Raw genomic sequence first — 24,295 nt, 5'->3', positions numbered from 1 at the left:
GTGCAGGACAAGATTCTTTCTCTTCTAAAAAATTTATCTTAAAAACCATTTTGTCCCTGTTCTGTCAGAGATGTCATGAAGGATGTGTAAATACATGGTGAAATAGAGTACCAGATTAAAAAGAACTCATAAGGTTTAATTCAGATTCCCCTGAAATGAGCTGGAAGACAGCCCTATGATATCAGCTGGAAATTATGCTTCTAAAGAAGACTAGAATCATTATGACTAAATGTTTATCGTGGTTATCCTAAAGGACTTTTGCTAAAGATCCCCCAAACCTCTACCTCATAGACAGGAATTTCAATGTTTTTAAGATGTTTCATCATGCTAAGCATTATGTTTACTGTATTAGGCAAAATAAATATGTCACATTTTAACTCAAAGAAACTAATTTCTAACCTAGAACCTTGGATAACTTAAAAACAAAGAATAAATAATTTTTATGGAAGGAGGAAAATATCATACTATCAAAATTAAAAATGTAGTGGTTTTTTTTTTATTGGACTGTAAAATAATGGCCTAACTATTTTATCCATTTTTCTAAACCTGCAGTATAGATTTAGTACAAATGCTAAACTTTGGGGATAAGACATTTCTTATGTTTGTATCCAATCACGTTTAAATGTGTATTGCGAATGCCAGGAAAAAAACACAACAAAACAGCCCAACTACAAAATAAAGAAACAAAAACCCCAAACAAAACCCACATCACCATAAAAAATAAATGTGCGGTAACATTGAGAAAAAAAGGAAGGACTGTGAACTAAATGAAAATTTGCTGTAGTATACTACTCAGAAAATAGATTTTTCACTTAATAAGTTACACATCTAAAACCTTAATTACAACTTTCCCTCAATAAGCAAAGAATATTAAAAAGAATTACTGGAAAAAGTTCTAAAGGAGTTGTGAAAGGGAACTTAGCTCAAATTCTCCTAAAATACTCTATCTGCTACAATTACCTTTCTATAAAAATATGACAGTCATTCTAAAAACTCTACAAAACTCTATACTCTCCATATTTTTCTATACTTTTGACTTTCTATACTTCTTGACAATGAACAGTGAAAAAGAAACTTACCAAAAAATACTCCGGTAAAACCATTACCGGAGTTGCAATTTTTGTATATTTGTCAATAATTTCTTTTTCTTATCTCCAACCAACCATTTTCTCCTGAAAAAACTATCGAGATTAAGGTTTTACGATGTTCGAATGTCTGTGCTATATGCCACAAAGTTCTGAAAATGGCCATACCCTTAATGTTTCACCAGAATATTCTGTTTCCTGAATTCTTATTTCAATTTTGACCTCTGTTTCTACTTGTGTTGTTCTCTCATCTTTTAAGTGGTGAATAATGTCATTCCTTACCAGGAGACATATAAAAATCTTTCTCATCTCCTTCTCCCCTCTTTCTGATTGGTTGAATTGGATGAGTTCGTAAATATAAAAATAAGTGGTCATTACTTCTGATGAGTCAATAACAAGTGAATACCAACTAAATAATGAAGTACTCGCCGTCCCCACTCTATTTATACCCAAAACAGAAGCTAGAAGTGTGGTACAACAAAAAGAATTACGATGCAGTCATTATTCCCATTTTATAAATAAGGTTCAGAAGTATTTATGGGAAATATTATCTGAAAGAATATATATGGCAGAGGTACAAATAGTTTTAGGGGATATTCCATGACTCTGGGACTTGAAAAAGTAAAACAGACCTTGGCCTGATGTTTTTCCATTCTTGCTGGCATTTTCCATGCAATTCCTAGGCATCAGTCCATAGTTGCTGTGGGTCAGAGACCTTTATCAAAATCTAATATTGATGCATCTACTGGTGGTATGTGTCTCATTGTGTTTACCAGTATGGAAATCAGTTATTATATGATCACAGTCAGAGAACAGGCTCAGGGCACTTTTTAGTTTAATGGAGCAGGAATAACTCATGCAACCCTCTTCTTCTTCAGGCTTTTCCAGGCAGAATCTTAAAACTCATTTCATTTTAAAAATGATGCTCTAGCACAGAGGAAATAGATGCAATATTTCATAGAATCATATGCAGCCAAAAGTTATCTTTAGCTCCACTATTTCTAATACAATTGATAATGCAATTTCCTTCCACAACACCAGATGCTTAGTAAGAATTATGTAGCAATTCATATTCTTTTCCACTGAAATAAGTCAAATATAGTGGGATTTACCTCATCTACCTTTAAATTTTTATAATGCAAACATCTACATCTGAGCTTGTCAGCTAGAGGTGTTATTCCTTGAATAAAAAGGGGCACTCCTAGAACATGTTTTATCTCATCCTAGAATAGATACCTAAAAGGGCTAGAAGAACTTCATGTTGGAAGTAATATATACCTCCTTGAATTATATAGTGAATCTGGTTGATGAATCAAGATGAAGATATGTAAATAGCTGAAACTGGGAAGATCTTAGAAACAACTTAATGCTACATAAAAATATTCTGCTAGAATCCTTACCCCAGCTATATTATTTGAGTCTTTGCATTGAATTGATCTCATTTTAATTTTTCTTTCTCAAAAATACATAGGAAGCCCCAGCTTAGCATACTGTCTTCAGCAGAGGCGTGTTAGGAGTAAACATGGCAACTTTCTAAATATGTGGTCAATTTATAAGCACCGCTTTTTATCCAGAATGTTAAATCAGCAAAACACCAAATTAAAAATAAAGCCAATATTTATATTGCATGTGTCTTAAATGTAAAAGATTTTTCTATGAATTAAGGTTTCAATGTACTTAATGTAGTATCTTCTCCCTGTACTTTATTTTGTCATATATATGTCAGTTTGAAAAATCTTCTCTTTTAAATTGATTTGGGTTCTTTTAATCCATTAATTTTACAGTGTCTCCTCATACTTGGATGACACAAATTTGTAAAAAACTGTCTGGAAGAAAGGACCAGATAGATGCTCATGTACACATGTAAATCAAAGCTATGTCCGCCAAAAATAAAATTAAAAAAATAAGGGCCATTACCGTTCCCCTGTGTTCTTACATCATCTTGACCTGATTTGCCTTTCTGCTAATACTCATCAGAATCCTCTGCTTTGTGTTAAATAGGATTGAAATTGCAGAGAAGAGAGCTGGCATTTTAAATGAGAGTCAGGCCCTCTCTATCCATGCCATTGTGACAAATTTTTATAGGAATGTTATAGATACAGAACTAGTGATTAGCACCATTGCTATGCACTCCTGTATCTCTGCGACAGAGAGCAATCATCAAATTCACATTATCTGGGAACTTGGGAGTTAGCAGAAGCTGACCATGCCAGCTGGAAGAGGCTTAAAACATGTGTTATGCTATTAAGTGGTATTACAATGTACCAATAATGGATTACAAAAAAACCTCTTACAGACCTTGTTACTCAAAGTATAGATGTACTGTGCACATTGCATGGCCATGGCAATGTAGCTTGCTGAAAGAAAAATGATGAATTTGTTTAGCATACAATTATGCAGAGGCAAAACTAGATGGAATCAATTTACTCAACAAAAACGAATGCATAAAAATTATAATGAGAACAGGACTGTTAACACTGCAATTTAAGAATGTATTTTGGGTGTTTTGTCTCATGCTTTGTTGAAAATGGATTTTCACTTCTGGCATTGATGCAGGTCCCACAAATCACTTTTGCATTGTGGCTGCACTTAACACAATTTACTTAAGGACACCCCAGTGTGTAATGGACAGATGAAAGAAATCATCATCAAAAACCATAACAAAATCTTCCAATTTAACTTAGGAAACAGGTATGAAAATTATTGAATCTAGAAATTTTGAGCTCTTCCATCCCCCAACTGTTTTAAACTACTTTTTGTTGACATTCTTGTTTCATAACGCTATGGAAAACTAAGTTTCTAAATAGAAAAATATCCTCCTCTCAGGTTATCATCCATCCAACACTGTTATACTGGCAGAAATAATAAGACTCTTTGCAGTGTAGTTAAATAGCATTATAAATGTAATATTTATTCATCTGTCCACAGTTCTAATACACCTGTCATTTTAGTTTTCAGTTTTCACAGGTAGCCAATGACAATAATGAAATTTTCTTCAGGAAAAGCAAGTGTGTCTGCTGTAATTTGTGTACATAAATGAACTAGATGTGAGCAGCTAGTGAAAAAATTGCTGATAGTAGGGAGTCATTCTAGATAATGTGGACATACAGCCAGACCATGCAGAGCTGCAGAAAGATGAAAAAATGTTTTTATGACATTGCAGCAGCATGGAAAATTAATTTTAATGTAGGCTAGTATAAAGTGGTTGGGAAAAAAGCAAACATATAACATGGTCACCAGAACTGGCTATTATCCCCAAGGTAAAACCTTGCAGTAAGAAAAAACTGGAGCCTGTTCTGTAGTAGTCAAAAAATAAAAGCAAATGTGTAAATTCCTGTTTCAAACACTTCTTGAATATGGCTATGAAGAAAGATGATCAAAGTCACAAAACAATTCTCACTTGAGGTATGAGCACTAAAACTTCTCTGATTGGAAAGAGATAAGTGTAGAGAATAAGAAAGAAATCTACAATCCTAAATCTGATGAAAGGACAATACACATAAGTCAATATTCATTCAAATATATTAAATAAGGAACATCAAATTGAACTGGTAGTGTCTAAGTGGAGAACTGGAGACTGAATCTTTCCAGAAAAGAAAACTCAGTGCCAAAAGCTCACTGTAAATGCTTAAAGTTTAAATCTACTCAAGGCTTGACAATAAGAAACAGTATCCAGATGGGATAGCTGGACTCTTAGGTAAATACATTGAAGGCAACAAAGGTGAAAACAACTCAGCCCTAGAAGAGTAATTAAGAAAATCATTGTGTTTGTATGTCACGTTATCAGTTCTTTTTGTGGGTCCTTTCACAATAAGATAACACAAAGCTGGATTGCATGTCTAAGACAATATAGATGCCCCCGTACTTATCTGCATTCACCTCTTGCATAAATTCATGGAGGAAAAAATATTCTACTAATATGAAGTCACCACCTCTGAATCACTGAGTGTCTGAAGCACAATTTACAACACCCTGAGAGAGAATGTTGTTCAATACTGTTCTTCATCTTCTCTGTCCTGCTGACCTTTCCAGCACTTCGTGCTGCTCACCCTCCTAGACAGAATTCTGGTCATTGTGGATTTTTCATCTGAAAGTTCAATATACCTTTTTTTAATGTTTGTAAGAAATTACAGAGATGTGAGATAATGGAATAAAAAATGGAAGAATAAATCACATTTTATATAGGTACACAAATCAAAGAATCTGGAAGATTTTTCACTGTTCTTGGAAGAAAAAATGTAATTGCAGCCAATGAGAAAATTTATATCTTCTGTGTTTTAAAGAGTTTGCATTTTGGATAATCTTATGCAATGAGTTGTCATTGTGATAATCTTGCACTTCCAGACAGTAAATGCAAATCTTCCTAAAAAAGTTTCTATTTAAAAATAGGAAGGATTCTAAAGACTTCTTTATTAGTTTTACTTTGTCCTCCAAAATTGCTGCAAGAGATACAAATTTCACTTTATTGTAGCCCTGAAATTTTGGGGACTAAAATTGCAGAGAACAGTTATAATTTTAAAATGGGAAAAATTATGTCTCAGGTCACCTTTATCTGGTGGCAATATTAATTTAAAATTCTGTACACACAAATCTATATATGTATATTTATAAAAGAGAAATGTAAATAAGAAATAATGATAGTAGATAGGATCTGTCACTACTGTCTACATTTTTTATAAAATCACAGAATGATTAAGGTCGAAAGGGACCTCAAAGATCATCTAGATCAAATCCCCTTGCCATGGGCAGGGAGCCTTCCACCAGACCAGGTTACTAAGTGGCCCATCCAGCTTGGTCCCGGACATTTCCAGAAATGGAGGGTCCACAACCTCTCTGGGCAACAGTGTCTCGTGACCTTCATGGTGAAAATTTCCTTCCCAATATCTAATTTAAGCAAACTCTCCTTTAGGTTGCAGCTGTTCTTCCTTGTCCTATCATTAACTGCCCTTGTAAAAAGTCACTCTCCAGCTCTCTTGTAAGTTCCCTTTAGGTCCTGGAAGGCTGCTATAAGATCTCCCCCAAGCCTTCTCCTTTCCAGTCTGATTTTTGTTCATGATGAGTATCTGAGAAGTTTCTGTTAGCAGATTTTCCAGCATATCCTTCAGAAATATTTACTCTTCGGTGATACCTGAGTTTATGTAGTTGCATGAAAAAAAGTATTTTTGCAACAATAGTATACATGTGCACATTTTAATCAGTAAGACAGGTTCTTTCAGAGAGTGGGTCTAAGAGGAGGCAAGTGAAGTAAGTTCTGAACAGTCACTACCAGCAATGAAGGAAGTTATGGTAACTATGTGGAAGAGATGCTCAATATGTAGACAGACAAAATTAAGCAGACTTAAAAAGCTCTGGGGAAGTCCAGACAAAAAAGACCTTTCTCTGTTAGTACTTCTTTAAAATCAGAACCATATGAATCTTTGTGATATAAACTATTAGCTTTCTGTTCAATTATGAATATGCTCCACTTTCCAAACATCAGCCTGAGAATAGTTCCCTTTACTTTTAATACTGTCTCTTTCTATTGCAAACAATAACTTAATGAAATAGCTTTCATAAAATCTTTATGTTTTGCCTAAAACCTGTTAGTATTCTCTTAAGCCCAATGTTTCCTTTGGGTTGCTGCTCCAGAATTTCACTTGTGTCATTATTCAATAATTTCTTTTACATTTCAGTGTGTTTGAGAGGATATATATTTTGTGCTCACTGTGTTCTAGAATTAAATATTTATGTTCATTCTCATAATGTTTGTTACCTGGTGCATTTCTAGACAGCAAATACATTAACTCTGTCTCTGTATTGTTAAATACCTCCATTAACTTTTTACTTGTGGTAACAAAGAACACAAACAGGTATGTCCACAAACTTTAGAGCAAGAATAATTTAGAACATTAGATTTGACGCTCTGTTGATGTGATTCTAGAAGACTATGTAGTTTTGCTATATAGGCTGTTATGGCGTTCTTTTTTATTTAAAATTTATTTAATTTGAGACTATAGTACAGCCTTAATAAAAAAGGCTACACTACAGAAACCTGACATATAAAACTGAGTATAAATACTGCTAGTGTTGTGGTACAAAGTCTTCTGATAGAGTTTCTGACAAAAAATTAGGAAATGTCAAATGATACCTGATTCTGTGTTGACCATACTGACATGTAAGAGTAATTACAGGTGTGAACTACCTCCAGAGCAATGGTGAGGCTTTGTTGGAAAAACTTAGTTGGAGAATTGCAAATTAGAGTCAAGGAGCTAAGCAGTGTTGATGGTCTGGGATCAGCTGCTGGACTTTTCCCCTACTGAGTTTTACTTGAGAGAATCACAGAATATTCTGAGTTAGAAGGGAACCACTAGGATCACCAAAGTTGAACTGCTGGCCCTGGAGAGCCTTGGAATCACACCTTGTGCCTGAGAGCATTGTCCAAATGCATCTTGAAACCTCCCCTGACACAACTTCAGGCCATTCCCTCGTGTCCTGTCATTTGTCACAAGAGTGAGGAGATCAGTGTCTGCCCCTCTTCTTCCCCTCATGATGGTTATAGACTGCAATGAGGTCTCACTTCAGTCTTCTCCCCTCCTCTCCAGGCTGAAGAAGCCAACTGACTTCAACTGCTCTTCTTATGGCTTCGCCTCAAGGTTCTTCACCAAGTTCCCCTCATTTGGATACTGTCCAATAGCTTTATATCTTTTTTATATTATGGCACCCAAAACTGCACACAGGGCTGAAAATGAGGCTGTTTTGGTGCAGAGAAGAACAGGAAAACCCCCTCCCTAGCCTGGCTGGTGATGTTATGCCAGATGCACACCAGGGCAAAGCTGGCCCTTCTGGCTGCCAGGGCACAATGATTCATATTCAACTTCTCATTGACCAGAACCCCCAGTTCCTTTCCTCTCTGCTGCTTTCCAGCATGTCATTCCCCAATCTGTACATATATCCAGGGTTACTCCATCCCAGGTGCAGAATCCAGCACTTGGTCTTGTTAAAGTTCATATGATTGGTGATTGCCCAGCTCTCTAATTTGTCAAGGTCTCTCTGAATAGCCACGCTGCCCTCAAGGGAGCCAACAACTCCCCCCAGTTTTGTATCATCTGAAAACTTGCTTAGTATCCATTCCAGTCCAGTGTCCAAGTCATTTGTGAAAATGTTGAAGAGTACAGGGCTGAGGATGGAGCTCTGAGGAACCCCACTAGTGATAGTTTAATGTCACCCCCTTCAAGGTAACCGTTTGTGTCCAACCCATCAGTCAGTTGCTCACCCAGCATAAGATAAGTTTATTCAGGTGTTTGCCGAGCATTTTGTCCAGAAGGATCCTGTAAGTGATGAAATTGAAAGCTTTACTGAAATTTGAAAAGATTGACTTTCCTTGATCAACTAGGTGGGTTCCCTTGTCATAAAAGGAAGCCAGGTTCAAGAAGCATGAATGAAGCCATGCTGGCTGTGACCTATGATTAGAGTACCGTTAATGTGGTATTCAATAATACTTCCCAGCATAATTTTCTCCATAATTTTGCCATCGCTGAAGCAAGACTGGCAGACCTGTAGTTTCCAATGCTATTCTTCTTGCCTCTTTTGAAAAGTGGGGCAAAAATTTCCTACCTTCTAGTCATTTAGGACCTCTCCAGATTTCCAAGACCATTAAAAAATCACAGAGGGACACTTCATGCCAACATTAGCCAGCTCTCTGTGGATTCCCATATGTGAATCCTATCAGGACTCATAGATTTATAGGGATCCAGGTGGAGCAGCAGATACATGCAAGTTCAAGGTCAACTGTGAGTTTATCATTCTCACCACTCATGGTCCTCCAGCTCAGGGCACTGAGACCCCCTTGGTCTGTCATATGGAGTGAAGATGGAGGCAAAGAATGAGCTAAACATCTCCACCTTGTCCCTGTCCCTCTTTCCAAGGTCACAGTCCTCATCCTATAACAGGTCAATGTAATTTCTGCTAGGTTGCTAAACCATTATCCATCATTTTTGAAAAATCATGGCAGTCAGAAAAGAAGTCTCAGTCAATCTTCATTTTCTAAGTACATTGTGATAAACTAGGTTTTTTCAATATTTCTGCTTAGCTGGAAGTATTTGGTTACTGATTTGGGAGACCACAGTTACTTTTTTAATAGCTTTATTCCATTATTGATTTACTATCATCCTTATAAATAGATAGATACCTGGGATTTTTAAAATTAATTTCTTATTTCCAGTTTGTTTGCAGGCCCAAGACTTCCCTACAGATTCTTGTTCTGACTGTCTAAATGAATGGATTTTCACTTTGTTCTCATAAATTCCCCCATGCCCTATTACTTCACTCTCTAAGGCTATTCATTTATTTATGTGTAATATTTCACTTCTTCCCTCCATTCAAAATGACTGCCAACTTTGTGATATCATCTAATTTCATTACCTCACTTTAACCTTTGAGCCAAGGTCAGAATACAAAATTGAGATACTGTGACTGTTCCCAATCCTCAATAAATTCCAAGTATGACTTCTCCACAGTTTAATATTTTCTCTAGTAAAAAACCCCACCTATTGTCACATGGTACTGTATGCTCAATGTAAGTTCACGTCATTTGATTCCTCACGTGTATTTGATTCCTCAAGGCTTTAAGAATTCTTCCTTAAATATTTGTTCTAAGAACTTATATGATTTAAGGACAAGCAAATTCAGAGTTATACATATGTATATATTTCAATTTTTGTTCTCTTTATGCATATTGATATTTATTAAATCACTTTTCATATTTATTCATACAGTGTGATGCACTGGTTGTCCAGAGTTCTTTCCTCTATCCTGCCATTCTTTCATGGATACGTTTTTATTTTAGATGCATTTTTTCAAATTTGCATATCGTTGTATATAATGTCCAGGTGGCAATCCTGTCTGTTCCCGTTGTCAAATATGACAAAAATATTAATTAATTTTTTATATACATAGTTTTGAGTAATAGTCAGTATATTTAGCCAGTGTTTTACTCATGAAGTAACTTTTCTTCTATGTGCCTATTTTTCAAAAAAACTTCAACAGATTATTCTATTATACCTTGTGCATCACTATTTACCCTTCAGCAAACTTTTATGATCAACTTAAAAACTCCAGATATTTATAACTGAAAGCACAACTCTAGTTCTGTATCAGTGTATGATTTCACTATCTTAATTTAATTCTGTGTTCTCTCACAGTGCTGTAACTACTTGACCCAAAGGGGAAAGGGTTATGGTTCTGAAACACCTCCTCCATACAGAGTAACTGAATGGTGATGCTTTCTCCACCTGAAGTTAGCCTTCTGTTACATTTTTACTTCAAGTATCTGAAAGAAATTGAGTCTTTTGATGTAGTCCCAGGTTGCTTACTCTCATCCAAAACCAAAGCACCTTAGGTCTTTAATGTAAATGTTGAAAACCCAATAACTTAGCAAGAAATATGAGGAGATATTGAGTGAGGGAATCTATTTTTAAACTCATCATGCAATTAATACAAATTTCTTCCAAATCCTAATTTCAAAATTCTGTATAAGATTTTTGCCTTTATATCTTGGACAGATTCTAATAAAGAATACAACACTGGAATTTCAGGATGCTAAATATTCACCACCATGTGCTGATCATATAAAATCACAGTACTAGAAGCACAACATTTTTTGCCTATCACTCCTTAATAAGGATGTTTGTGTTTGATAAAAGATATTTTCTTTTCCATGTTCTGTATAGGAAAATAAAACTCTTTATTTTCCTTTTTTTATATATACTAGAATTTTGCTTTTCATTACTTAAAAGGAATGTGTTACACTCTATTATATAAGACCTAATAATAAGAATAGATGCATATTAATGCAAAAATGACTGTGATAACACTGATGGTGAATATCATGAAAAATATTAAAACTAGTAAAATATACTGAACCAAACTAGAGCAAAATGCTCATAAGCATAGAAAATTCAGTGATTAATAGTCAGCAGGATTCTAGATTTCTATGTCACTGCTTGGATTTTATGTGGTGTTACTAAGCAACAAAGGTTACTCTTCAGCAACACTTAGATGCAGTATTTGCAGCTTCAATCAAATCAGCTTCTAAGTGAACAGTGTTTTTGTTTAATATGTTTGTCAGTGATAGATAAGCAGTAAAAGCAAATCAAATATATGTTAATTTATCTTATATAGCATAATTGTAACAAGTCTCCTTTTAGCTGGTTAATGGACTTTTCTAATGTACATCTCTGTGTATATAATTTATCTTATGCTGAACATTCTTGGTAACAGGCATAATTCAGGAAGTATTTTAGTTTTTCTTTCAAGTTCCAAATAGTATTTAATGAAATGTACTAAAAATGGCTCTTAAAGCTGTTATATTGATATCAAGACAAGAATAGTCCGCATAAGAATACTGAAGTCAGAACTATTTTACATTGCTGTTACATAATAATTATTTTTAAAAAACCAGAAGCCCGTAAGATATTGTGCATCACTTTTTAATTTTATCTTCTACTTCTCCCAGCAGAACTAACAGAGAATACTAGACAAAGTGACATGACAGGTTGTTGAAAGATCTGTCAGTTCTGCTGCTTTTGAAATTCCGGTTGTTTTAAAATCAAAAAGAGCTACCCAAAGAAAGCCTCTCTATTCCGGGCAGCATAGACTGCAAAACAACAATTTGTATCAGCTACTTGCTAGTAGAGCAAAGTTTGCTTTAGATAAAGCATGATGCCTTTAAATTTGAAAGGTCATAGGGGTGAACATTTTTTATTAAACTGTATGCCACCATATGGATGGTTTTGCTCTCATATTTTACTGATTCTGCAGAGGTAATTGTGAAATTCCCACTAAAAAAATAAAAACAAAAACAAACCAACTCTCCCTATATATAGATTCTAAAATTGTATCAATTTAGACTTTATTCTAATAGATTTTATGAAATGCCTAATAGCTGAAAAAACTGGACAAGAATAGGAAGATATGAGGAACAAAGAAGTTCTATGTGCCATGCTTATATGTTAAAAATAGTAAAGGTGATAAATTAACTTTCTCTGCTTTCGGAAGTTAGGTTTTTTCATAGATAGTATAGGAAAGATTGTAACTGTATCACTGCTGTTGTTGGTATGCTAGTTTTTTAGAGAATTTCTCATTAAAAGATTCCTTAGCCTTTGCCTTCCTAATATAATTTAAATAATCTATATTACTTTAAGGAAAGAGGGAAAGGGGAAGGAATGCAGAAAAATACAGCTCTATCATATTTGTATACAGATTTTTTTTGAAATACATATCAGTCCATGAAGCTCAAAAACCAAGCCTTTAAAATATTGTCCAATGAGAATCTTGATGTACCCCTTCATGTACTGTAGACAGCAAGATAGTAGTTGAACATGTTAGTGAATGCAATATATTTTCTACTTAAAGGATATGTTGCTGGTTTGTATGTTTATGGCATTACTTAGGGATGTCATTTGTGTCCTTATTGATCCTGAGGTTGTGTGATGCAATTTAGAGAGAGACTACTGCAGAGATATAGCAAACCAACAAGCCTAAATAAAAAAATGTGAGCAGGGAAATCCTGAGGTTCTCAAATTGTTAGATTACAAGGGTACTCTAAATTAGGAGTCAAGGAACTGCATAACTCCATAAGCCTTTAGAGGCAAGGTAGTTTATCTGTAGTTTTGGTAGTGTCAGCTTGATGACTTATTTTCTTACACAGGCCTATCTCACTCTATTGAGAGGCAGAGTCTCTAATCCCACTATAAAGACTACAAATAGTTGAGTGCAATTTTCTAAATGCAGTGGCAATATGGTTGGTGATTTCATTAGAATAAAAGGTTCTCAAGCTCATATTCAGAAACCCGTATTCTGAAATATGATCCCCTTCACATAACTTGTGTATATACTCTCTGCTAATTTAATGAATGCAGGAAATTAGTGACGAAAGGATCCAATCTCAATCCCAGTGAATCTGGTGAAATTTTTGTTGTTATGAGCATTCTCAGTCTCCAGAAAATATCTTGGGCTTTAAATATTGCATTAACATTACCATTTGGATGCTTACATTTTTGCAGCCCTGGAAATAATTTTCAAGCTGTGTTCAATTAACACAAAACAAATCCTAAGAATTTTTTTTTTCCTGTAGCAAGTAATAAATCATATCTTAAAAATATTTTGCTAGTAGTATACCTCCCTCTACTGGTAAAATATTATTTTCCTTATGATTAATTTTGAAAGCACATCATAATTAAAAAAGAATGCAACATGGTATCTCTTTTCAAAAATGAGGTCCCATGATGAATATTTTAAAGAGAAAAACAATAATTAGGTTTAAGCATTGCTTCAAATTTGGGTAAAGCAGGAAGTTCAGACAAGGGTTATTGATTTATTCTAGGGAGATGGATCTACAGGGAAAATAGAATGATATTTTCAGTGCAGGGGTCAACTGGACTACTCACAGTAATTTCTCTTAAAAACAGAACATAAAATATGTAAATACGTTTGTAGCCTAAAAAGGTTAATACTCTATTACAATAAAGGAAAATACCAGGAAGCACAGGTTATCCCCTGGTGCCCCTAACAGTGTGACACAATTAAAGCTTGTGAAATAATATTAGAAGTACTGATTATTAAAAATAGAGTATGTCTGTCAAAATAGAAAATATTCACCCCTCTGTTATAATGGTTAGAAAACCTCTAAACCAGTGCAGTATGGATAATAAGTAAATGTGTATTCAGAAAAGAAACCCTCAACAATCTGAAACAGATTTAAATCAAACAGCTCAATAATACTTTGTACATTATTGACTAGTAAAATTGGACTCTAAAAGGAGTTTTCATTCTCCCTATGTTTTTGCTCTAGTTCTCCAAATATACACAAGAGAAAAACTGTAGTGCAGACCTCTTCTACTTTTTTAGGGCATAGAAGAGCCCATTTTTCTGTATAAAATTTTCCAGCTAAATCACTGAAAACTAAGTACCTGAAATCCTAACTAAGTTTTTCTTAGGATTTGCAGCATAGAGACTGCTATAGGTGATACATTTTTGCCCTTGTTTAAAGCATATGTAGAGGAATTGTTTGTGTATATCTAGCTTATATATAATATCTTCAGGATGACAGACCTCATTCTGAAGCCAGTAAGTTTCATTTCTTCAACACAAATATTTCTTCCTCCCAGGAGAGTGCTGTTAAAAGCAGAAACCTCACAGAAGGATGATCCAAGTTCCATTTAAGGTAAATGTATGATTTTGCAATTTTGAGTAAATACTTTGGTCAACACAGTGCATGAACTGAACCTTTTGTGACAGAATGCTCTCATTCTTCAGAATTTCTCTGTGTCATGGTAGTGAAGATGTGATGAAGATTATATGACAAGGAATATATTTCACTCTGTGTTTTTCCAGAAATTTAACAAAATAAAATAAAACCTTAATAATTATCCCAAGACAGTGAAATTATTTAAAAAATATTCAAAACCCTCAGAAGGAGGCAGAGAAGGAGGTAGAGAAGAAGGAAGAGAAAGACTGAGAATAAAACAAAGGAAGGAAGTGGGGTGGAAGGGAGAGAAAGAAAGGGACAGAGGCAACAGTCCCAAACAGAAACACAGAATATTCTATATGAATATCAGGAAACTCCTTTTTTTTTTTTCACTGGGGGTGTCCAAGCACTGGCCCAGGCTGTCCAGAGGATTGTAGAGTCAACATTCTCACAGATCTTCAAAAGCTGTCTGAACAAGGTCCTCAGCTTCAAGGTGACCCTGCTTTGAGCTTGTGATTTATCAAGAAGATTTTGGAGGTCTCTCAGAACCTCAGCTATTCTTTTTTCTGTAAAAAAAAAAGGAAGAGAAAGAGGGTGGGAGAGAGGGAGGAAGGAAGGAAGGAAGGAAGGAAGGAAGGAAGGAAGGAAGGAAGGAAGGAAGGAAGGTTTTCACATTAAAAAAGAGAAACAAAAAGCTGTGCTGCCCCACCTTTGGATGAATATTACGTGGTATTTAACCATGTGATCAGAAGAATGTCCTTTCTATACTATAAGTGTCAGGGTAAATTGATTCACTGCTCATAGTGTGCACTGTCAGCATCTATTGTTATCTTTTATTTTCTTGCTTGTCACTTAGATTAATAACATTAGTGGTTCTATATGCTAGCAGCTTTCTTTCCCATGTCAGTCACAGAGGAATTTGCTCTGCGCTGTTCTGCTCTCTTCTGTAGATTTCTTTGTAGTACTTCTTTCAGTAGTTTAAATAGGCAGTGAGAGCACATTGTATCTCCTTCTGACTACTTGCATGAGTTCAATATTTGTGAAAGCATGAGGATGGAGTCACTGAATACATGTAATTGCTTTCATTTTCACTGTTTTTCTGTTTGTGCTTTTTTTCCATTCAAACTTGAAAGAATGTAGTTGACAGCTAATTGAAAACCCCAGAAAAAGAAAGAATACTTTTGTATGTACAACACTGAATGAATCTTTCTTTTACTTTCAATATTAAACTGCAATTAACCAAACACAAAATTAACCAAACACAAAATTTCTGTAACAATTAGAGAAAATAATACCTACTGCTACCACAAATAAATCCTACATATTATAAATCATGGTATCATACTAAAAGTAGAGCCAGAAGAGATGACAATTGATTTTGATGAAGTGGGAATCAGGTTGGAGATACTGGCAGTAGATTAGTGCTCCTGTTGTTAATATTTGAATTCATCAGACTGAAATGCAGAACTTGCTAACAAAATATCAGATGATGTAAATCTTTGAGATTTTGTTAAAACAGAAGAGGATTGGAATCCTATGGAGTATGAACTGTATGAACAGTGATCTAAGGCAAATAGGAAAAAATACCATAATAGAAAGTGCAAGATCATGAATTTAGGGGCTAAGAAGCAGAATTTCTCCTATCAGCTATGAGCTCAGCAGCTGCAGATATCGTTGAAGCATAAACCTGCATGGGTGAGCTTATTCACAAAGGGGAGAATAATATGATCTCAGATAACAAGTTGCTTCCATTTGAAAGAGAAAAATATTAAAGCCTTACTACAAAGGACCACTGAGCATGTCCCAGTGATAGTCTGTGAAGTACTATGTTTAATTCTAGTAGTACAAGTTTAAAGAAAATAATAACTAGAAAATAGCAGGCAGTGATGTAGAGGAAATTATTTGTGACCTACTGAAAATAATAGCTATATTGGCACATTCTGGGTTTGTTTACCATTTTTTAACCTAGAACAACTAGTCATTAAATTGCTAGTCAGATAAAAGGGTGCAGGCAGAAGTTGATTAATTATCCAGATCAATAGCTGACTTTCTGGTTGGTGTCATCACCAGGGCTTAGAATTGCTAGACTTTTTTTTGATGCATGCAGCCTAGTTGGCAGAGACGAGACCCACATATCTAGAAAAGACAGGTGCATCTTCCCTAGTAAATTGGCCAACATAGTTTTCTTACCTATGCAAAACTTTAAAGAACAATTTACTAAGTCCAGCCACCTCAAGAGCATATATACCAATGCAGCTATTCTGGACTACAAAGAAGAGGAAATGGAACTCTATGCCCTGAGCGTTATGATGTTGTAAGATTCAGAAAAACCTGTTGGGGAAACTCACATTACTGGAAGATTACAACAGAGGGCTACAAAGTGTTTCAGAAGGATAGGAAAGGAAGAGAAGGTGGAATTGCATTTTATGTAAAAAAAGAAATGAATGAGGTTGAGCTGTGGAGACCACAGAAGTTCTATTGCATTCCTGTCAAGATTACAGGGATCATCAAGAAGCTGAAATCTTATGGCCTTCCAGTCAGGATGGTGAAGCCAAAAAAACATTAATTTGGCCACTCAAATAAGTTTTGTGTCAATAGAACATGTTTCTCATTGATGGAGAACTTTTATTACTTTTACTTGTTGAGAAAACAAGGTGGTGTTGCATAACTTGCACATCAGATTTCTGCGAGTCACTGAGGACTGCTTCCTGCTGCAGATGCAGGACATTCCAGCTAGGAACAACATATTGCTACATTTACTAATCACAAACTGAGACAATTTACTTGACTACATTGGTAGTTGTGGATACACCTACCATAACATTGTGGATTCTGTGGATCCATTTAAGACCCTGCAGAGCACATTTTACATCAAGAGTAGGACAAAGACCCTGAATTTTGGAAGAGCCAAATTCAATATGTTCAGAGCCCAGCCACCAGGAATTACTAAGGAAACAACCACGTAGGGCAAACGAGTTTGCGAGTGCTGTCAGTTTTTCAAAAACAGCCTTCTGAATGGCTGAAGAAGGGCAAGAACCATTCATCCCTCAAAAGGGAAAAGAAGAAAGCAGAACAAAAGAAGAAAGCAGAACAAGCGTCAACTATGAGATTTTGGATGTACCTAAAAGCAAAAAAGAAGCATAATAGCTGTGGGAAGGAAGCTAAATAGACAAGAAGGACTAAAAGAGCCTTGATAAAACATGTAGCAGTGCAGTCAGGAAGGCTAAGGTTCAGCTAGAAATTAAACTGGACAAGAGAGGTGTCAAGAAGAAAGGGTTCCTCAGACACATGAGCAATTAGCAGAAGCACTGGGAAGATGTAGGGCCCACTGTTACACAGGGCAGGGAAACTATTAATGCTGATGAGTCAGAAGTTCTCTGTGCCTTATTTGCCTCTGTCTTTACTGTCACAGGGTCAAGTAGCTATTACAACATGTGTTGAACCCCCAGTAGTGGAGGAAGGGTTGATCTTCAGCCTCTTCCAAGGTCTCAGCCCACATAAGTCTATGGGCATGGATGTAATCTACTCCAAGGCATTAAGAGAAATATCTGACAATGTTGCAAAGCCACTATCTATAATATTTGAAAAGCAGTGGAGAATAGGGTATATCCCTTATAACTGGAAGAGGCAAAATGTCACACTCAGCTTCAAGCAGGGCCCTAAAGAAGATCCAGGAAATTACTAGATTACTAGTTTTACTCCAGTCCCTGGTAAAGTAATGGGATGAGTCTTCCTAGAAATTAGTATAAACCAAGCGAAGCAGGTGGCTGGGAAAAGTCAGAATGGACTTATGAAAAGGCAAACCATTGCTGAGTAATTGGATCCCTATCTGCAAAAAAAAGGACATTTTCTGTTTAGATGGAGGTGGTTTACTTGCTCTTCAGGAAAGCATTTGGCCACAGTCATCTCCTGAACGAAATGGCAAGAAGCAGGTTGGGTGGGTGTCAGATGGGTTGAAAATTAGCTAACAGGCAGCACTCAGAGGGTAGTTTTTACTCAGACTTGCAGCCTATCACAAATGCAGTCCCACAGAAATCCATACTGGGCCTCTTGGTGTTCAACATGTCCATAAATTTCAAAATGATAGAACAGAAAGCATCCTCACCAGCTTTGCTGGCAACACTAAACTGAATGATGATCTGTACAAGTCTGAAGGGAGAACCGTGATTACAGACAGACCTGGATGGGCTGGAAGAGTGGACTAGCAAGAATTGTATGAGGCTTAATGAAGACAAATCCCTGCACATGAAGGCCAGGTTCCAGGTAGCTGGAAGCAGTTACATGAAAGAACCTGGAAGTCCTGGAGGACGACAAACTTGATACAATTGGACAAGATGCTAGAGATTCTCATCTAACCTCCATTTCCCATGGAAGTTTGCGTTAGGTGTTGTTTTGAGGTCCCTTCCAACCTGTTCTGTGGTTCTTTACCTATAAGGTAGGTCCACAGTAACAGAGATGAGAAATAACTTCTGGGAGATTTAGAATTACTTGTGATTTAGGTAACAAATTGACCTAATTGATGGTGCTGGAAAACTCCAGAAGAGACTGCATAAAAACAACTACTTTTCAAATTAATATAGATCAGTGAAATAAATATGAGACATTGCACGTGTAGATTTGTTGCATGGAATTAATTTGTCAGAAATGTTTATAGTATGGATACATTTATCTGTTCAGTTTCTCTAGGATGTCTTTGTAGTCAATGAAAAACAGGAACAAAACAAAGAAACAAACAAAAAACATTACAAGGATAGAACTAATTTGCATATTATGAGCAAAATATAAACAGAAGTAAATTTGCTTAATGCTATGTTCAGCATTATATTGGTTTCTGTCAAATCACAGAAATTATAGAAAACTTAACAACTAGGAGACCTGTCAAAATAAAGCATAAGCTAAATTATTCCAGTCAGTAACAGATAATCTATTACAGTTCTGTAAATTCTTCCATGAGGGAGACAGCAGTCTAAATTAACCTAATTTATCTAGCTTTTTGCAATATATTTACAGAGAGCTAATATATAGAAGATGATGAAAAAGCATAAAATATATAAACCAAGGATTATGAAAGGATGCAAATGAATGTGAAAGGAAATAAATGAAAAAAACCCCACCAAATCATCAAGCAAAAAAAGCCCAACCTAAAGTCAAACAAAAAGACCAAAAAAAAAAAAAAACCAACCCAAAACAAAAAAAAAAAAAACCAACCAAACAAACAAATAACAAACAAACAAAAAAGCAAATCAAAACCAAAAGCAAAACTAAAACGAAAATCAAAAACAAAAACAAAGAAAACCCAACAAAGAGGCTGAACAAATCCCCAAAAACTATCACTTCATTTTCCTTATAGCTAAATCCCAAGCCATAGGAGTGCTACAACATTCCCTAATTGCACTGCTTCTTCATCTTAAAATTTTAAGAGTTCTATTGAAGAGGTTGGACAGATAAATGTCATAAGATGAATTTGACAAAATTACATATTTTTTGAAACACAGGAGGTAAGAGGTGCTAGAAGGGTATTTTGAACTAAATCATAAATAGGGTTTGATCAGTCTTCCTCATTTAAAGAAATAATCTGTTATTACTTGAATAATTGCAACAGCTTTAAAGAACTTCACAAGATAAGTTTATTTTTATATTTTATTTAGATCAACTTGAAGATTTGCAATTGCTTTCAAAAATTATGATTTTATACCAGTTCTAGTGGTATTAGCTAGAATATGTTTCCAGAATTACAGTTTCTTAAAGTAAAACTTTACCAGCTCAAGGTGAATGAGAACTATTCTGAAAACATATTTATAGTAAAAGTTAATAAACATTTAAAATCAAATTTTTACAGAACATATTAAAATCAATAAAAGAGAAAGACATTATAAGGTGTACTGTTTCCCTGGACCCATTTATTTGATCATCTCCTTTTCTGTGTAACAGTTTTGAAAAGCAGTTTGAGACAGAAACCTATCAGACTTGTTAACTAGTATCACTCTTGCATTGACTACCAAAACCAGCGATGAAACACTAAGGAAACCACCACAGATTACTTAATTGCTGCAAAAATGAGCATCAAGGGTTGTGGAACTAATTCTAAAACATTCAATATGAAAATAAAAATATACACAGTTTGATATTCTTATTTCACACTCACCAGAGATATGCAATAACTCTTAATTTTTCTGTTACTATACTGCAACATTATATCAGATTGGAATTCTCTGATATTATATTATTATATAGAATAATTATAATTCAATGTTTTAGCACTATAATCATAATAAAAAATTTCATGGGCCTGTCACTTCAGACTAAAAGAAAAAAAGCACTTAGGGACTTAGTAAACTAGGCAAGGTCCATTCCATAAAGTAAACATTCATTCTTTATTACACACCTTAAATCTACATGTAGAGTATAGGCAAAGTTGGGCCCTTCAGAGAGAGGTTTCACACCAAAGCTAAACAAAATCTGCCTAAAATAAATCAGCAAAAAATCATTGAAATTAGGAGTAAATATTTATCTCAGGCTTATTAAATTTGCAATAAATAATCCTGATAATTCTATGTTGAAGTAATTTGTGTAGAACTGTTTTACTCCATCAATGTATGTTCAGCCTAGCTGATCAAGTTGCTCAAGGGATTGGATAAGATTTAAAATCATCATCAGGATTAATAATCTGTCGATAATTTAATTTCTCAATGTTTCAAAGTGAAATTTTCCTGTACACTTGTAGGCATAAAAATATAAGACATTTTTAAGTCACATAATTCATTGTCTTGTAATTTAGTTGATAATGATTTATTTATATAAAAAATTCATATTTATAAATTAAAAAAATAATAGCAACATTAACTCACTGTTGCATTCCTTCCTACTTTTAACAGAGGGAATGAAGCAATTGATACTATGCAGTAAAGATAACATTAGAAACATTTAACTTTTAAGAAAGAAAGGCAAGTAACAAATTTTAGAAATTTGAGCTTACATAAAAAAAAAAAAATTCCATTAATCCCAAGCTTTGTGTTATTCCATTGATATTAATTGGTACATTAAAAAGTATTTTAAGTAGTGATGTTAGTGTTTTGATGATTGCACCAAAATACAGTCTTCAAGCTTTAGGAAAAATCATTATTTTTCCTGTTAAAAATTCAATCAATATCATAAAACTCTTATGGTGTCAAGGAACATGTTGACTTTTAATGGATAATCTCTGAAGGTCTTGCATTGTTTTTTATTCTCTCTTTAATTATTAAATCAACATATGTGTTTGGTAATTACAGAGTTCTGGTCATTTACTGAGGTTAGGAGGAGTCAGTCTAGATTCAGACATCATGGAACAACGTAGTTCGTAAATTTAGCTCACCTAGGGAAGAACTGCTCAGTACAAGGAATAGGAGCTGTTGACTGACTTCAAAATAATGCATTGATCATAAATAGCATCTCTATATAGCAGTATAACTGCAAACATTTGCTAGATACTAGAAAAATATGGCCAGGAGTTATATTTTATTTTAGGGGTTTTCCAATATTTCAAGAAATATGAAGGTATAAATGAAAATAAAGTTTGCTTATTCTCACTCAGATTATTCTGTAAATTATTCTGAATCATTACAGAGATTTTTACTCATTATAATTGCAGAATGCCTCAAGATTAAATTCTGAATTTCTTCCAACAACATGCACATTTGATAGCATTAGGAGTTTGAGATTTAATGGTCTTGGGAAGCTTAAGTTTTATTCAACTTTTATTAACCAAGGATTTTCTCATTGTAATTGAATAACTGAAAACACTTACAGCTTTGCTGAAATAACAGAGAGTAAAACCATGCAATAAATTGAAAAATAAGCTAATAATTGAAATTAGATTTCACTTTAAAATATTTGAACTTGAAATAAAACAAAACTGTTGAGAGATTATATTTACTTGTCCAACAGATTATTCTTCCCATCTTCAGCTCAATATTTTCTGGACAGATATTTCTCTATATTTCTAGGAGATATTAGGCTTAGCCCAGGGTTTTTATTCTTTATGCTATAGTTTTGTTTCCAGTTTCCATGAACCAGCACTTTTTCAATAAGGAATAGAACTCTAAGTCATCATACAAATTGATGTGTTAGTAGTATCCTAATGCCACTAGTTTTATCAAATATTTTCCTACCTGTTATGGTAAAAATAAAAAAAGAAGGCTCTCTCAGAAAGTTAGAGATCTTTTTTAAGTTTTTTATTTTTCCCCCAGAAAGTATTGTGGTTTAACCCCAGTCAGTAGCAAAGCACTACACAGTTGCTTGCTCAGTCTCCTCTTGTGACATGGGAGAGAGGATGGGAAGGGTAGAAGTTAGAAAAATAATGGGTTGAAATAAAGAAAGTGTAATAGGGAAATGAAAAGCCACAGGTGCAAGCAAAGCAGATCATGGAATTCATTCACCATTTCCCATGGGCACTCAGGATTTCAACCATCTCCAGAATCATCTCATGTAATGGTGACTTGGGTGGAAAAACACCATCACTCCAAATGCCCCCCCTTCCTTCTTCTTTCCCCTGCTTTATATTGTGAGCATGGCACAATATGTTATGGAATATTTCCTTGCTCAGCTGGTGTCAGCTGTCCTCTCTGTGACCATTCCCAAATTCTTGTAGACCCCAAGATCTAGTGGAGTTTACATGTATCATTCTATTGTACAAATGTTGCAGCTTGAGAAAAGGCTAAATTATTTACTAATATGATTAAGTCTAATACAATATCCTTTGAAAACAAAGACTACATCTTCACAAACATCTATCTGCCATTCAGCACAATGTGTTGCTTACCAATACATATGTGAAAGATAATTTCAGGCTTTGGAAATAAGAAGTGTATTTTCAGCTGGTACATACCTAAGAACACAGTGTACACAATTAACAAAGAAACACTCTGTACAATCTGCAAGTCATGGACAGTTTCAATGTTCTTTATTTTTTATTTTCCAGATTCACCAAACAGACCTACACTGGCACTTGTTTCATGTGAGAGTATCACAGTTTAGAAAGTGTAAAAAAATAGTTTACTGTGATGAGATTCCTCAAATGTAAGGAAAGAAAGAAATACTTAATTTGAAAAATATATGTTTAATTTGTTCCACTCTTTAGACTAATTTCTGTTGGTTTGTGGCAGTTCTTATGGTGATCATCAGAAGTTTTGAAGTAGACTTTTACCCTGGACTGCAAAAACCCATCACTGAAACCTTTGAAAAATAGACTTGTACAGAAGTAATTTATTCTCAGTTGAAATGGGCAGGTTTCAGATTCTTCCCTTTTTCTACTTTACTTTATAATTCATTCATCACAGTGTCCATGCTTAATCTCAGAAAACGTCATACTGAAAATAACTTTAAAATCAACATGTATGTACTTGTTCTAGCTTTGTCAGAGCAGAAATGTGTCAGCAGGAAAAATCTTAGAAAGAGGTGGCTTGATCCACTCTGGTTCCTCCATATCACAGTAATTAACTTCAAATGATATGGCTATAAAAGATTTATGGACTTTTAACTTGTGACTATTGGCCCATCATGAAAAAGAAATTGCTACCATAAGTCACAAAGCTGACTAAGGATGCACTGATCTGCCATAGAGTGTTTTTCTGGGCTTAGTAAATGGACATCTGAGATACATGAAACATTCCAAAAACAGAATACCAGTGTGAGAATGGCTGGTTTCTTTCCAGAGAATTCCTGGCGTAATGTCCCTGTTTTTCTAAGGACAAATTACAGATCCAGTTTTCGAAATTGCCTCAAAACAGTATTACCACCAGGAGTCAACAATAGAACATTGAAGTTCTGTTTTTGCTCAGAGATGTAGAAATTTTTGTCAACTGGGAAGAAAAATAATGAAAGAAAAAAAAAGTGTCAGGCATATAGGTATAGTCAAATATATATTGATAAAAAGTTGTTGGAAAAAAATTGAATAAATGCACAAATATGTTCGTACATATATTATTATTTTTTGAGTGAACTATTC

The sequence above is a fragment of the Agelaius tricolor genome, unplaced genomic scaffold, assembly GCF_023055355.1.
Source record: "Agelaius tricolor isolate 1412-34295 unplaced genomic scaffold, bAgeTri1.0.p SCAF_7, whole genome shotgun sequence".
Taxonomy (NCBI): Eukaryota; Metazoa; Chordata; class Aves; order Passeriformes; family Icteridae; genus Agelaius; species Agelaius tricolor.
Note: the sequence above shows the minus strand (reverse complement) of the source record.